The sequence below is a fragment of the Oxyura jamaicensis genome, chromosome 1 (assembly GCF_011077185.1).
Source record: "Oxyura jamaicensis isolate SHBP4307 breed ruddy duck chromosome 1, BPBGC_Ojam_1.0, whole genome shotgun sequence".
Lineage (NCBI taxonomy): Eukaryota > Metazoa > Chordata > Aves > Anseriformes > Anatidae > Oxyura > Oxyura jamaicensis.
In genome coordinates this window covers 128,037,265-128,055,038 of record NC_048893.1, presented here as the reverse complement: position 1 = coordinate 128,055,038, position 17,774 = coordinate 128,037,265, and the positions used below count along the sequence as shown (strand labels likewise).

The 17,774-nt window shown below is 38.3% G+C and overlaps 1 protein-coding gene across 1 annotated transcript in view; it reads right to left on the bottom strand.

The window, feature by feature from the left end:
- MID1 (midline 1) overlaps positions 1-16,268 on the bottom strand; it is a 240,142-nt gene extending 223,874 nt beyond the window's left edge. The window contains exon 1 of the mRNA XM_035341835.1: positions 16,060-16,268. The gene's annotated coding sequence lies outside the window, so the exon portion shown is untranslated. The remainder of the gene's footprint in view (positions 1-16,059) is intronic.
- Positions 16,269-17,774: the final 1,506 nt, after the last annotated feature.

Here is a 17,774-nt window from a genome sequence, read left to right as displayed (position 1 = left end):
TAACCTCAGCACAAAAATCCAGGTATCCAAACAATTCACTTGTGAGGCAAGTTTGGAATTAAATAATGGATTGAGTTTAAATGTGACAGACTATCTAGACATGCAGTTACTCATATCCAACTTCATTGCTGCATAAGGAATGCAGTCTCTACTAGTGTCTTTGGCAATAGGGCTGCTCTCTAGCTAGGTGTATTAAGGGACTAAGCCAAATTTCTGCTTCATGGAGAAAGCTATACGACTCCTGCCAAATTGCCCATCTCAAGTGTAAAAAGGCATGTTAAAAGGAGATCATCTGGAGCCATGTTTCCTTGCAGGCTGGTCATGGGAAAAGTGGCCAAAAGCCACCATTCTCTTCTCTTTTAGATGTCTTCCCAATTAACCTTGCTCCTTCTCACCAATAGATAAGGGATACCTGCTCATTTACTTTGGAGATAAAAAGTGAACCCATCTAGCCCTCTTTTGTCCAGTCTACAACAAGAACTGATACTTCTCTCCTCCGATGAAGTATCTCCACCTGAATACAACAGTTGGAGATGCAACAATATATCTGCTACCACCAAAGCTACAGGGAGGAAGAGATTATTAACAGGAGCCGGAGATGATCCTGTAAGGTAAAAAGGATGGAGAATAATGAAGATCCAGATATTCTGGGGTAAAAAAAATACAAGGCAGAAATGTGTAGGAGCAGGCAGGAAACTAATGCTTGCAAGGAAATGGAGTAAAGTTTTCACCAGATGGGTTCACAGGAGTATCTACCCACAGCAGAACATTTCTGGGGGATGCTCAAATTAAAGTACTTTGCAGAATATCAAGGAACAAATCTCTGTAGGGAATGACTTCATGGATTTGGGAAATTAGTCTAGTGCTAAAGAAGAAAAAAGAACTCTTGTGACATATTTACCTTCTATAAATCAGAAAATATTTATTCCCTCAAATTACAGCTATGTCCATCCAGAAGTATTAAGTGCTTTTACCTATCTTGCTTGAATGTATAATAAATTACAAAGAATTTCTCAGAGTGCCAGAGGAAAGAAAACTTACCTTTAAATTTGTTACTTTGTTGGCACTCACGATTTCACAAATATATTCCTAGGCAGCAGTGGGGGAGTCTTAACAGACTCCTTATAAGAGGCAGCCAGCCAACTTGTAGTTATTTTAAAGAATGCATCAGTTGTCTAAAGTTTTGCACCCTAGTACAGATCCTGTTTGTCTGAAAAGTATCCAGGCCATGTAAAAATGGTCTGCTGGACAGAGTCCAGAGCTTTACAGACTAAAAGCATATAACTTTACAACATTCCACTTCAAATCTTGCATGAAAATGCTGGTTAGCAAACTGTGATAGGTAAAGGGAGGAGAACAGCTTTTAATACTGTCAGAATATTTTGGGGCCAACCTCAGAAAAACTGTAGGAAGAGTGAAGTGAAAAGGTAGCATCTGTAAAATACTCCAGACTCCAGTCTTTCTGCATCCTAGCAGATAGACTTCACTCACTGCTACACTTACAGGGAGGTATTACCGATATTTTCAGTTTACAAGGCATAGGCTCCTTGCCATCCATTCAAAATTCAGACAAAAAAATATCTAGCTACCAGCATGGTCTGTTAAGCTACTCCACAAAACCCTTCACTGTTTTTCTGATATATTGAAAATCAAATATGAGGCTTCACTCCTAAGAATGCTTTCTTACACATTTTATTTTATTGCCATGAGTAGATATACTAACTTACATGGGACTGCACTAGGCAGTAAAGTTAAGCACTTGTATAAGCGTTTGCAGGTTCAGGGTCTTAAATCCCTGTTCTGGTCCACATGACCTAACATAGCAAGTGATATCTGCAATAAATTCAATTCTTTTTACTTCCATTTCCCTAGTTTCCCATGGGAACAATGTTTCAGTGCTTTTCCAAACTATATACAAATCTTCTACTATTTCATTAACCCTTTATAAGTGTTTAAACATTGAAACTTTGTGTGCGAAATCTATAATTTCTTTATACTGCTTAATTAATTCTGAGATGGCATAAACCTGCAAAACACTGCAAACTGGCCAGTGAGGTAAATTCAACACAGACAGCTTATGTAGGTGGTACAGGAACATTTACTGTAGGATACAGCTCTCGTTTCCAGTGGGAGCGATATGCTAGGTTTGTCAGTGAGATCATATGTGCACACAGTTGGAAAACAACAGATAAAGTTTTTAGCTCCAAGGATCCTTCTCACTAACAACCTGTGAGCTTGGGTTAGCCAGAGCTCATGTTTGCCATACAAAAGGATTTTCAGCAAAGAATGATCAAGTTTCTGGGAAGGGGGTATCAAAGCCTAAGAAGCATATCTGCGAGAGCGGGGACAAATGTTCAGCGCTCCGGTCAGGGAGACAAGCCAATGAAGCCATGGACGAGACAGGACAGCCATTCTCTTTGGAAGGGAGGCCTCACAAGAAGCACTGGTGCCCTGATATTAATCCAGTCACATTTGAATGGTGCATCATATGACTGAAGCTGGTAGCTTACCTGGTTAAGCATCACCATAATAAGCACCATTTTAACCTGTTCCAGGCACTGATGACATTGTATAAGAAGCCACCATCTGCACAGGTCTGACCTAAAACAAAGTTCCTTCAACTTCCATCACAGAGCAGTCACTGCAGAAGAAGAACCACTTTCCTTGTAGGACCATACTAGTCTTAGAAAGAAACACACAAACAAAACAAAACAAAACAAAACAAAACAAAAGAGAGAGTTTCTATACAAAATGAAACATTAGGAGCCATTGAGAGCAGCCCAAAGGTGGGTGAGAGCAGCCAGGATTGGGATGATCCATCCAAGACATGACAGGTCCCATCCTAGCAACAACTTAAACCTGACTCAGTAGGATCAGAGAAGAGAAAACAAACCCATCTGCAACTATGAAGCTGCATTCTACATTTCTCCTCCACATGCCACATTCTACCAGCCACTCTTAAGACTGAAGAGCCTTTTTGTAATGAATGTAGTCAAAATGAGATCAGCCCTGCAAAAACTTTGTTGTGAATAGCTGAGGTTTTCAATCAAAAACAAGTAATGAAAAAATTAATAAATAAAACAGCATGAACCAGAAATATATAAATAACTCATTTTCCTTTGCTAATTAAGTAGTATCAAGCTACTCTTAGAACAGAACACTGAATGTTGTGCTCACAGGTAGTACACAAGATTTGTCTGTACCAAATGCAGAGCTATGCTACAAATCTTACAGAAGTTTTAGTAAGTGTGAAATGCAGCTGCTTTCACTTCTGAGCAGGCTTATGAGATGCTTGTCATGTCTGAACTATAAAGCCCACAGTGATTTCTAATGATACCTCATCACAGAATCACAGAAATGAAGAAAATCATGAACTAAAGAATAATGAAATAAAGAAAAATGGTGATAGACCTGAGCATCTCTGCCTCGTAACTCAGACTGATGATCTAACTGGTGGGACACTTACTATTTCAGCGTTGGTTGCTTCCTATGCTTTTTACAGAGACTCCATCCTTATTTCAACTGGCAAAAACTCCCCTCAAATCTCCATTGTATACATATTTCCAAATAAACAACTGTTCAATCAGAACATTATCTAATAGCAGCAATGGAGGAAGGCATTCATCTGCACTGAATGCTGTAATTTGGCATACCCAAATGGCTCTGAGACAGCTTGTTATGGCTTGCACAATGGTCAAAATTCAAGGCAGTACTTAGACAACAAAACTCCGTTGTGTCATCATGTCCATACCTCCATTCTTTTCAGATTTGTTTTCTGAAAAGCCTACAAAGACTTCATACAGTTCATTTGCCAATGGTTTGGTACACAGCTTTACCACTTCCCTTGAAAGAATATTCCACAGAAATGTTACTCATAAAACAAAGAGGAATTTATAATTGGATACAGATCTCTTCCCAGAATTGTCACACACTATATATTAATTTCTATATGTTGATCAGCGAAGTTTGACTGCTTCTGTAATACTCATTCATCATCTCTTGTTATACAGGCTGGAATGAAACACTGTAAAAAAATCTTCTTCTACATGCCTTTGAAATCTTTCCAGACAGTTGTATTCTTAAAAGGCACCATTTTGAATATGAGGAAGGTAAACACTGCACTGGAAGAGCTACACCATACTGATAAGGAATGACCCTTGACCCTATTGTTTCTGTTTAATAGCTTGCAACTCAATTTTATAGCAACATATATGGTTAAAATACCTCCTGAAGCAGAAAGAGGTGTTTCGTCTTTATTGTGGGAAATCGGAAGAATGAATGCTCTTAAATTCTACAAGATATAACAATAGTGAGTTTTCAGCACATCAGTATTTGTAACACCTGTAGAGTCACAAAGAAAACGTATTTGTGTTTGCAATCATCTGTTACAGTGGAATTATACCTGTACTACCTTAGGGGAAAAAAGGGAAGATGATTATAAAAAATTATAGTCTTAACATTAAATCCTCTGTTATTCAAGTCACTTGCACCTGGGATCTCTCTTTTTAAAAGCAAAGCCATAAGTCGTTTTGGAGAGATGCCAACTGTCTGGATTCCTTTGTCCAATACCAAGTGTGGGCTTCTAACAAGGCATGACATAAAAGTCAAGACCCTTTCTCTTTTTACAGTATCTTAAAAGCCCTTTTCTTCATATGGTTTCACAGAAACTTCAGGAAAGACAAACAAAGTCAGCACAATGGAGAACAGGGAAGCTATGTTTCTGGCACCAAACACTAAGCACATACTACACTGGAAACAGCACATGAGCATGCAACTTCTGCCCATCTGAGAGCATGAGAAAGGAGCGGCAGGCATTAAATGGTGAACATAGGAAACAATAGAAAAAAAAAATCCCTCAGGTGCAAAATGTATTAACTACTGTTGATGAGCTTTAGTAATACAGAGAGTGTTTTTATTACAAACTTGCAGTCTTTAAAAATTAGGACATGCCATGGACTAACATATTAAGTCATGTTCAGAGCCTTAATATCTTGCATCTTAATTTTTGCAAGAGGTTACAGGGAAGAAATCATCTTGTGGTCCCATGAACACAGTGCTTTCCGCTCTCAGTAGTTCATAAATTACTCCTTTCTCCCATAGGAGACTGCAGGCAGACTAATATTGCTACTCTGAAAAATCCCACCTGCTGATCATTCACAGAAAGGAAGCCATAGCTGTGTCAGATGTATATCACCAGAAGGAATACTCCAAGTGGAACAGACCACACACTCAGCATGGGGAAGGATGAAAAGTCTTCAAGAACAGTCTCTCCTGAGGTGGAATAGTGTTGCCGCCTTCTAGTACTGCGTTCGACAGCTATAACTCAGTTCATCCCATTATGAAAAATAGACAGCAGCTATTAAAGCTATTTATAGACCTAGGAATCAGCTGTAAATGGTAACACTGACTTCAACACTTGGACATATCAAAAAAGCTACATTAATCCAGGGGAAATTTGTTTTTTAAAAATCCAAGGTAAATGTAATTTCGATTCAGAGCTTGTACAAATAGTTCAATCCCTAACTGCTGTCTCCACCTATTTGTAATTCAAGAGACCAAACTAATACAAATGCCAGAAGCCTACAGAGGTACCTAACTTCACACGGAGCTTTTAAGACTATTGAAAGCCTATTTTAATTTAGTCTTGCTTTTCCCTCTGTCTCATCTCCCAAGCGTTTATGACCTCCATGTGGGAGGAAAAAGTCCTTGACTCAGTGCTTTAGGGTTTTTTTCCTTAACATCTGTATAATGTAAAACATACAAAAATGATCTTAGTAAGGCCCACAAGCCATGGAACCTCCTTCCTTTTGTGATAACTCTTACCAGAAGACCACAAAACCCATATTTTTACATGATTTTTCCCTCAGTGGCCCAGTTGTCACAGGAGGAAATAAGTTTGTATGACACAGATATGCCAACTCTTGGCCATAACACTGCCTTTCTGGGCAATACTGTATACATACTGGAACCTCCTCTTAGGGAAAAGTCTTCAGCACACATCTTGAATTTCCAGGGCAAGATAGTCTGTCATATAAAAGGTAGACCAAACCAAAATATGTCTAGCTACGATTAAAAAACAGCGAGCTCTGCCCAGCCCTTGGGAGAACTGTTGTTAGCAACTACCTTTGGAAGAACATCCCAGGCAGATGAAGCTATCCACGATCACTACACAAAGCTTTCCCTCAATGCTACAGAAAGGAAGGCATTTCTTGTGGCAGCTGATTATCCTCTGTATTATAGATCTTGTTCTGAGGTACTGCTTAGGAAAGGCACATCAATGAAAGCCTAAGAAAGCCTTCACACACTTAAAAGTCAAGCACTGCAGAACCTTACTCATAACACCCATCTTTCTCAATTTAGTCTTTAATCACTTCAGTGGAAAAAAAAATAATAACAAAAAAAATTGAGTTCTAGCTCATTAAAAGGTACAGGTTGCTTTCTGTTGAATATCTGCATATTATTGGACAAGAGATTTTTGTCACGTTTTGCCACATTGGATTTTACTTTGACATCTATCTTTAGTATATGAACACATGAGAAACTACTGACATGGTCCTGATCTAGAACTACTGAACCTGCTTAGAAGAATGTCATCTTTCAAACAAGTTTTAGCTTTAGCTTTAACTTGTACAAGCACTTTAAAGAGGATTTTTCTCTAGGCAAAATGTTAAAAGCTGTTTTGGAATAGACATATGGCTATACAGTTGCCTACAATTACTGAATATTTTAGTAGTCTGGTTCAATTTAATTTTTGCAAAATATTTTTAGATGCAGAACTCTAAACCTCAGAAATGAGAGTCAGATAGTGATGTTGCCTATGAATACAAAATGTAATATGCTCCAGTCCCAAAGGACAGTAATTAAAAATCATAGTAACAATTGCCATCACTAAACAAGTATTTTCTAACAGTTACACTTTGGTTGTCTGAGACAACATTCCCTTCCACTGTGCTCAGAATAAGGATTGGATTAAGTCAGAGATCACTGTGGAAGAAAACAGTAACTCCAACAGCAATGTGTGTTATGGGATCCCTCTTGCAAGTCAGAGGACCCAGTCATGAAACAATATGGTCTCACCTAGAAAACTGAAAGTTCATGGTGGCTGCCTCAATGCTTAGGCTCAATATTGGTCAGAAAAGTGGTTTTGAAAAACAGCCCCCTGGCTGCAGTAGGAAGGAGAGGAGCTTATTCAGCCTCTGCCTGCTATACCTGTTCTTGAACACATGAACAACTGAACACTGCGGTAAAAAGCAATTTCTTTTGCTACCATATATCCCTGCCGCAACCCATTTGCTCCCTAGCCCTGCCCCCACCCTCCATTAGAGCAAACTAGTCCATTCATAGACAAGTGAAGACATGGACAGGTTCAAGTGGATGCTTGTGATATTGAAGAAATATTCTGCTAATAAAAGTAGAGTTATAGAAAAGGTTCCCATAAATCTTTTATAAATCTATCTTTTATAATTGACAATATGTGTGAATTAATTTTAGGAAGGTAAACACTTCAGGTTTTGCCATTGTGTGTCCCATAATCACCATTTAGGATTTCAATTTAGCCAACCTCTTGAAATGACTGACTCAGAAATGCTGACTCATGAGAACGAGGTTATGGAAAGTATCAAGCAGAAGAAATCAATCTCAGTTCCATTTCCATGTTTATCGTCTTCTATTTTTACATACTACTTCTTTTGGATCATCAACTTTAATTTGGAACCTGACTGATCAAATGCTTTGCCTTGTATTCTCATAGCGAGCTTAATGGATATTGGGCTGCGGTGTACAACATCGATCGACAGTAATAAACGACTCAGCACATGTGAGATGTACTAATTTTTTGCCCACAGCACATCAATAACACATTTTACACAACAACACAAACACTCCAATGTGCTGTCCGAGGAGATCTTTGTCATGTAACTCTCAGGCATACCTTCTACTCAGATACAGTGCTTGGGAGAACAATCTCCGCTCCATCACTAACATAAGCAACATAAGCTGTTTTTTCGGTTGGTTGTTTGTTTTCAGTGGTGGTGGTTTCTTTTCTTTAACTTCCCCACATTTATTTGCAATAGGTGTATTCTTGCTTGCTTTACATCTACAGAGACTGTATTGTTCTGTTTTTTATTGTATAGATTATGTAATGCTGTAATAAGAAGAAAAGGTATGTATTTTGTAGATTAAATGGCAATGGTTTCACACGTGTAATCAGTCCCACTTACTTTTGGCATGATTTTATTAGGTTTTTCATTTGTTCATGTCATCTCTGTAATTGCTGTTTCTTAATGCCAGTGTTAAAATAGGTTTCTTGGCTATAACACTTAAGACTAATAACCATGTGGAAGCTAAAAGCGAAGTAACTATTTGAACATCCCAAAATCCAAAGCAATGAGACTATAACATAAGAAAGAGTGAAGGGAACATTGCATCATTTCACTCCACTGTCTTGTACATTGTAGATATAATACCAGTCTAAGGTTGAGCCTGTTCACCCCTAAGATAAGGGGCACCTGTGAAGCATCCAGGGGTCTTCCTCTGCTGATCTACCAACAGCTGGTTAGAGAACAGGAACTGGAGGCCTAAGGTGGAGACAAAAACGTCCCCTGCTCCATCTGGCTCCCAAGCATGAACTTCCAGGTTCACTCTTTGCCCTCACATGAAGAGAGGAGCATGCAACAGTAATCTACAGGTGTAGCAGGAAGAGCTCAGCTGCTCCTTAGTCCTTTAGCTGAAGGCAGCGTTCTCGAGAGATCTTGTATAGGACACTCTGGGAATCCAGGTTTTACCTAAAACATACTCAGTTTGTGCAGTCTTGGTCGGGTTTTCTTGTTACAATTTTTCAATTGCTTTCTATTACACTCTCTCCAGCTTGTCTGTATATGTCTTTGTGTATAAAACTGGAAGAATTCAGTCTAGGAGCTTATTACAGTGGAACGGGACAAAATAATTAGCTGTCATCCTCTTGTATATAATACCTTCAGTAATGAGTCCCAGAATGACATGTTCACGTTTCAACATTTTGTCACATTGGTAACTTGCATTCATTTTCTAATTTGCAATAGCCCACAGATGCTTCTTCTGACTGAACGATTCCCCACTTTCTATCATTGAATTATATTTTCATCCCTGACTGTAGTGACTTGTGCTTCTTTTGATTCATTTTATCTTGATTTCTGACAAGCTTGCCAGCTGCTCATACTACTTTTAAATTTAGTTCTAGCTCATTCAGGCTAGATGATGCACTGGGAACATTGGACATGGTAACAATTCCATCAATTAAACTTCTCAGTTTCCTAAACCCATTCTGAATAGAAAAACTTTTTTTTTTTTTTTTTTTTTTTTTTTCCCCATATACAGCAATTCTGCACACACCAAAACTTTAAATTGTCTGTGGTGAATAAAGGACTGTTCAGCTGATGGTTCTACTCAGCTGTAATCTTCCATTTTCTCCTCATGTTTTGTTTCTTTAGTTCTCATGTGACATAGACAAAACATTCAAATTCATCTCTTAAGGGGACAGAAACATAAGAACTAAAACCTTAAAGGCACATTAGGTTAACCTCTAAAATTAAGATGCAAGCTAACAACTGTAAGTAATTTCACTGAGTTCATTTTCATTAATCTAAACCAAAACAATCCTGTTGTGCATTCTAGAAGTCTTCAGTGGTGCACATTAGAACCAAGATGTGTCTGAAACACCAGTGTACCAACAAGATATTGCTGAACAGTTGCTGAGATCAAGAGCTAAACTTCAAAACCCAGGTAACCTCTCCATTCAAGAGTGCACCATAGGCTGCCCTATATCAACATGTATTTGGCTTCTCTTTTAACTGTTTTTTTTTTTTTTTTCTATTTTGTGCCATGAATAATGGTGAGATTCTGGAATGAAGCATGTGCAGATTTCATCTAATTCTGTTTTCCCATGTCTGGTTCATTTCTCTATGCCCATCATTGTCTGGTGTGTGGTTGCATGCCCATCGCACTGCAATCTTTATTTCTGTATTGACATTTACATGTCTCTTTTCATGGAGTTAAAAAAAAGATGCTATTGGTGAATTGTTGGAATGGTGGAAATATTGGTGACTGCAGACATGAACTTGACAGTTTTTTCTTCTGCATATGCCATATATGTTATCCCATATGATGTATTTTACTGACAAAATTTAAGGTTTATTTGGTAAACAAATGCAATGCTGGTTGAGTCCAGTGATTTACATCATGTAAAAACAGAACATCTTAAGCAACACATGTGCAATAAAAGCAAACAGATGTTTGCAGTCTAAGCACTGTGCTAATGGTGGTGGTATGGCAACATATCAAAGGCAAAACACAACGTATCCAGAATTGCCCACTAGAGTGTTAAGCACAGCTGCGTAACTTTGAAGGAACAACCAATAGGATATCCCAAACCACTTTGTGGCATGCTGCCATACTTAAGGTAAGAATTCGTAATTAACTGCTAATACCTAAACTCCTCAGCTAAAATGGTGTGGAATTCTTGCGAACAAGACAAAGATATGAAATGTAGTAAAACCATTGCTTGTTTTACAGCATTAACATAGCAGCAACACTACTGTTGTTTCATACGTAGTTAAATTAAACGTGCCCCAGAAAATCCACCTCAGGAGGCCTGATCTGAGGTTTTATGGAATTTTCCAGGCTGGGTAGCTACAAAACAAATGTTGGAAACACAGCAGCAGGAGCACATGCATTGTTGGAAGAGCACATTGGACAAGTCATGACACTTATGGGCTGACACCCTATTGGCTCTGTAATCCAGTGCATTACAAACAGTGCTGTTCTCAGCCTGTTGGAATGGCTGGAACTATGCACTAGGTGTCAAAAATGTCATTTCATTCATACCACTGAATGTAAACTTCACTAAAATCTCAGAAGAAGCTGAAGTTATGTACAACTTCATATAATCATATCTAACAAAGGCAGCTACTCTCTTTTTCTTATATTTCCCTAAATCTGACATCCAGAGAACCAATGGCAAAACTGCCATTGAGTGAAACTACCAGAGGGAAAAAAAAAAAAAAAAGTGAAAATGAACATCCACCCCTCAGAGGGGTTTTATAAAAAACTGTTAGAAAGAAAAAAATGCTGATTTATTCATAAAAATGCTACAAATACTGATTGATTTAGCTAAAAACGAATAGCAGTTTGCTATTTGCTCTGTGCAAAGCATCACGTGAAAATAACTTTTTTTTTTTTTTTAACTAAAATTGACCAGAAAATTTAAGCAACATGTGAATTAGAACAGGTACTAAAATGCCAGATATAGATATGTTGCGAAACATGCATCTGTTTATGTAGAGACATTCGGCCTCAGCTATGTTCTTAAATATCTTACTGAACATATAATACACTTAACAAGAAAATAATAATAAAATAAAATCACAGAATATGCCAAGAAGTGTTCATGCATTCCCTTACTTGCTACAGCACATGCTAGTTATCTGTTACAGCATCAAAAAATAAATTTAATACTGTGTTTTTAATGAAAAAAAGCAAAGAAATATTTTCTAAGAAGCTGGTAAACTCAATACTAAAAGAAGTTGCATATTTTCAATACTTTCCTGTATGAGTCTCAAAGTAGTGTGTATTCCAATACTTTAATTTTGATCAATAGTTCTGAAGTATAACTTGGATTTAACACAAAAACAAGCAAACAACAAAAAAATAAAAATCAAATCATAAGCCTGCAGAAAGCAGACCATTTTTGAGATAACACAAGACTGGAGAATTTGCAAGTTTAATCTTCAGCCCAGTAGTTTTCTGAACTTTTCAGACTGAATAAACATACAAGAAGGCCTGATAAAACTGCAGTTCCACATCTTTATCACAGATTTTTCATGCTTTATGTTTCTCAGCCAGTTTTAATTTAAAAAGACTTCACTTTTTTCCTTCCCTAAACAATTACATTACACATTAGTGAATAAATATATAGATGCTGCAAATTTCTTTCTTTCTTTTTTTTTAAAAAAAAAATAAAAAAAAAATTCAGGGCACAGCTTAATGTCCTCTGATCTGACAAAGTGCCACTCCTCAGCTTTACACTGCCACCTTTTTGCATCCTTCATTTGCACGGCTCCCAAGCACACATGCTCACAGGAGCTGCCATCAAGGCTAGGCTAGAGGTTTCTAGCAGGGAATGCAATGTCTTAGTTTATGTTGTGGTTCAAGACTGTGGTCATCATAACTTTATCCTCCAACTCAGTGTCTCAGCAGAGCCAAGCAGGGCTCTGGGGAATGAGGACAGAAGCTGCACTAGAAAATGCAGTTCATATTTGGGAATGATATTTTTAACTTTAAATTCCAGATACATTTACCAATGGCTGGAACAAGAGGGAGACAGCAGTGGAAAAAAAAAAAAAAAGCACTAAAAAAATCAAACATACCTCTTGTAGACCATATCACCTCTGGATAGCAACGTCAGGCAGAAGAACTGGGCAGACAGATTACGATGTCTTTGCTGTGCTTCTTATCATTGGTCCTCAAAGCAAAGATTTAAGCTCGTGCAGTACAATGAGTGCTGCAGAAGAACAGCTCTCACCCAAGTCACTCTCTTGAAGCCCATTTCCCCCTTGCATTATTCCCAGATTCCTTCCTTAGAGCTCTGCAACTGCGGATGGCAATTTTCAATTAGGCATGTGCTTCAGGGGAAATAAGGAATTTCCCAAGGTCACTTTAGGGCAATGAAATCACACATGACACATAAAATGCTTACACTACAAAATGATAGCATAATGGAATGGTAAAACCTTTAACAAAACCCTAAAGGGAGCACACAACTAGTACAGCATAATCATTTATTATTTCAAGCTCTCCATTTACACCTTTGAAAGTCAGTGTTTCATTTCATTGAAAAAATGATAAGAGGTAACAGGAAAAAAAAAAAAAAAAAAAAAAAAAAACACGATTTACCGTGCTCCTCTTGCCAACATGTAGGACTACTCAGTTTCAAACTGCATGTAAATCAGAAATATATATATATATATGCAGTGATGGTTTCATTTAAGTCTAGAAAGCATACAAACAAATTTTCTGTTTATAGGATGAACAGGTTACTAAATGGGAAAAACATTTAAACCATTTGTTATGGCCTTTCATTTCTAAACAAAAAAACATGGCAATAAAAACTAAATACATTGAGCAGTTGCTGTTTTAAATGCAACAAATGAGTCAAATTTCTCATGAATTGAAACCACCAATAACTCATCAGTAAGACAACAGAGAGGCAAAAAATATTTTTGGTCCAAGTAATCAAAGCTTTTGAGAAATCCATAAATAATCTGGTGCTTCTCACCTTTGGCATACAAACAAAAATACCAATTCAGTCATGCATTAAACTCCTGATTGTCAAATTCAAATATTACTGTTTCACTTCAGTCTTGTTTCTGTTACACAATTAAAGATGGTACCATAGACATATGCACAGATTTGCTGCACCTTTGCCTGGGTTCAGGATGTTCATTTCCAAACTATACAGTCCAATACCTTACCGTTGTTTCACCCTGAACATGGGTCTGCTATTAAAACCGGTATCAAGAAATCACTGATTTAATGAAAAATTAATTTTTAAACTATGTCACAGAGAATGCTAGCTCTTGTTTTAATCAGTGAATGCAACACATCACACATTAACATGGATTGAAGACCAATGTGTAGGGCAGGAGGTTGGTTTGCAGGAGCTCAGGAAAGAGAAGTCATTCTATAACCCAGCCACAGCTATCAGATTTTGTTGTGATTTGAGATAATACACAAGGTCTACCCTGTACTTTAAATTGCTTCATCTCCTTTGCAATTCTTTTCTCACTGTAAACAAGGATAGTTTTCCTGGGATATATCTTCACTCCTTATCCTCAGAGAATAACTTGCTTTATAGTGCTTCCAAGTCGATGAAAACTCATGCAACAGCATGGGCACAGCACCAAGCAGAGGCAAAAAACACAGGGTAGACACTGGTGTTAGGCATGTCCTGGTGCGTTACACATGCTGTGGGAGGCAGAGGAAGGCACAAGGCACATGTTGTGACCTGAGGGGATGAGACCCCACAGTGCTTCGTCTCCCTCGAAGAACTGCAGTCAGAAAGCTCATCTAGGGGCAGCCTGCAGCCTAGGTGGCTGCTCAGATCTCATGCCAGCCCAAAAGATAATGTGTAGGCTTTGAACCAGGGTTCTATCTCACTTTGCATGGTGAAGCCAAAAAAACATTAACGACTGTGGAACAGCTAGACACTAAACTGACAGGGCAATGTAATTTACTGGATAGACTACAAGAAAGCTGATTTAATAATATATTGGTCCAGTGTCTTCTTCTGTCTTTTAAATTTGTACTTTAAATTTGTACTTTAATTACTAACAGTATTTGCTAAAGTATTTCCTCTGTGCTCCCATTCAATTCACAATAATAAAGGTTATATGCAAAGTGGACTGGAAACCACCATGATGAGAAGTTAAACAAATCTACAGTTCTAGTTCACCAGTCCTACATTGTTTTGTCTGCTGTGGTGTTTTCTACAAAGACCAAAGGTGTTTCATGGTAATGAACCCATTAGCTGTAGTGCTGAAGCCGCATTTAGGAACATGCTACCTACCTTCTTTGCAATGTTGAAGCTGCCATAAAATTCCCTGCTGAACTGTTATGGTTATTTTTATGTCATTGCCATTAATACTTTGAAACATTGAAAGTCAGGAGTTTGGAGTCTTACATATAAATGAATGAGGATCTATATCAACACAAGTGAATTTTAATCCTGACAGTTAGTCTCAATGAATTTTAACCAGGTAATATCATATTACTAACTCTAAGCAGGCATTCATTCATAAAAATTTGAAATATCTAGAAGGAAGAGGGTTTCTACATAATTTTCATTGAAAGCTTCTCAGCCCATAGGCATAGGACTGTACTTTATTTTCCCACTTTGTCTCCCAGCAAAAATGTCTTTATAACTCCCATAACTAGCGCATTCATATGCACATGCCCACACAAATATGATTAACAATGAAAATTAGTGTAAAGCTTATGTCTACCTATTGCAAAGGTCAGAAAAGCAATCATTCTGAAAATAAATGCCACCTGTTTCTGATTTTTTTTTTTTTTCAGTTTTTCTTAGAAGACACTTCTCAGAAAGCTCAAAGTATTATTTCATTCCTATCTTTTACACCACAACTGCAAAAAAAATCGAAGAAAATTCCACAATTAACATGCTGGTGCTTAACAGCAACCATCCTGAAGGACAGCACAACAGTTTTCTTCCAGCTAGAAAGCTGTTGGAAGTAAGTTTTCAACTTGAATGTTCATTATGTCCTGGCCAAAATCTACAAGGAACAGATTGTTGTCTGATTGTTGTCTCTCTCTCTCTGTTAGTATTTTACACAGAGGCTGTTGTAAAGGTTATCAGAATATGTAAATATTTCCTAAGCAACACAAAAGCTTGTTTTGAACCTGGGGTAATCCCTGTTGTAGAAGAACAAGTTTTGCTTACACTTCTTAAACAGTACCTGCAGCTTATTTTTTAACTCACTGAAAAATTTTTATTGCTGCAGGAACTCCCTGTATTCCTGCAAATGCATTCCAGCTATGCTGACTGAGCTGCACTCATACACAACAAAATAAAGTACACCAAAACCCTGGGAATGCTGAAGAGAGCGCCTTGTACGAAGTGCACATTTTAAGCCACAAAATCAAGGACCTCTTCTCCAGAGAGAATAGGATCATAAAATTCTGCATTTGCAGAGATTCAAGGAGTTAAGCTAAGCATCTCAGCCCTATTTCCAGTCCCAGCTCATGTCTGTGTTCCATCAAAGATAAGAAAGTTTGATAATCTCTCGAGCAAAAAGAAGGTGTATGAGAATTAGAAGCACATGGAACAGCCAGAAAAGCTAAAATGTTGCTGCACACAAGAAGCGCACTTTTGCTTCCCAGCCCCTATAAAATCGCAAGCCATTTTAGGACGGAGCAGCAGCTGTAGGACCAAGCCTCACAAGCAGCGCCCCGCGCCTCCCTGCACTTCACCCCGCCACCCTCCAGCCGCAAGGCTCCAAGTCACCATACCTGCTTCTCCATTTTTAACCCCCAGGCAGTTTTCTCCTCGGCCTGAAGTTGAAGAAATCCGGGATAGTCCTTCCCAGCCGGGCGCTGGGCTGCCCTGCTGCTGCTGCTGCTTGTGCTCCTGCTGCTTGTGCTGCTGTTGCTGCGCGGCTCCGCGCCGTGCCGTGCCCTGTCCAGCCCCGCACCGCCGCTCGCCCCTGCCCCAGCCCCAGCTCCGCGCTGCCGGGCAGGTTTCCTTATATAGGTGAACGCTAATTGCATTCCTGGTGAAAGAGGCTAACCGGGAGCGAGCTTAGCTTGGTTAACTGCACAGATACCAAATGGGGCTGCCTGTCCGCCTGAAGTTTGCTGGCGTAGCTCTGAAGTGGCTTCAGAGTGGAGAAGGGTTACGTTGCAACACGGTTTAACACCTCTCAAGCTATTGCATTTCTCATAGCTCTACTGATACTGAGTGTTATGTCAGTATTGCATAAAACACTTGACATTTTTACAGAATACCCTCCTTAGCCTAAATTTCACTCCAAGAAAGCACATGAGGTGACAAAGACATGAGCACACGCACTCTGATAGCTCCAGAATAATTCTGATCCTATCAGAGTTTTCGCAGAAAGACTGCTGTATATCAAATGGTATGAGAAAAACTTAGGAAATGAGGATTGCAATACTGCTGTCAATGGAAAAAAGCAGTGTAAGAAAAGCCTTTACTGTTTTCCACTTCCTTTTCTATACAACGTAATAGCTAAGCTTCTGGTGATAGATTTGTCTTTGTCAGAGAGGTGTGATTGTGATATATTAAGACACACCCCTACCTAAACAAAAAAATATACAGAGATAGACTGGGTAACTAGAACAATAATACACTGCACTCTGCAGAGTGGTGACACACGTATTTCAGATATTCTTGACTCCTCTTGCCCACCCACTACTCACTAAACCCCTTCTGCAAGCACAATCTCAATGGTTTTAGGAACTTCAACATGTAATTAATTAATCACAGGGAAAATCATGTAATATGCTTCCCTGACCTTTATTCGATTCGGTCAAGATTCACCTATTTATTATGGTCCTCCTTCTAGAAGCTACAATGCTGACAATATGTAGGGGGAGACAGATGACAAAAAGCATAAAGGAAGAGAAAACAACAGAACAAATAAAACAAATGATGGATGAAATGAAAACAAGAAATCAGTGACAATGAGAAGGGTTAAAAGATTTGATCAAATTATGAAAGGCTAGTGTTTAAAAAAACAAAAAAGTACATTGAACTCCAAGACATATATATATATTTTTAATTCTTTCGTATTTCCTCCAGATGTATTGCCTGTAACTCAAGACAGATAAGAGATACAAGTTCTGCTTCCTGGTGACCTATAGACATTTAGAAACCAGAGAGTACCACCCAAAAGCTGGTAATTACCATTACCCAGTGGACTAGAACTTTTCTTATCCCCATGTAATATATGTCTTAAAGATCATCAAATAATATACTGCACAGAAAAGCAATTCCTAATGGCCATTCCTAATGGTTTCAATACTTCTTTCATTATAATTTTTCTCTTCCCCTGAGGCATAAACATTCAACCTTTTGATACTGCAGGAGCTTGGCTTATAAGTGGAGAAAAATGAGAAACAATACCAATAAAAGCTGTAAGACTCAATAAATATATATAAATAGTCTCTCTGTACAGTGTATAGGGAGTCAGGCATATGTGGCCAGG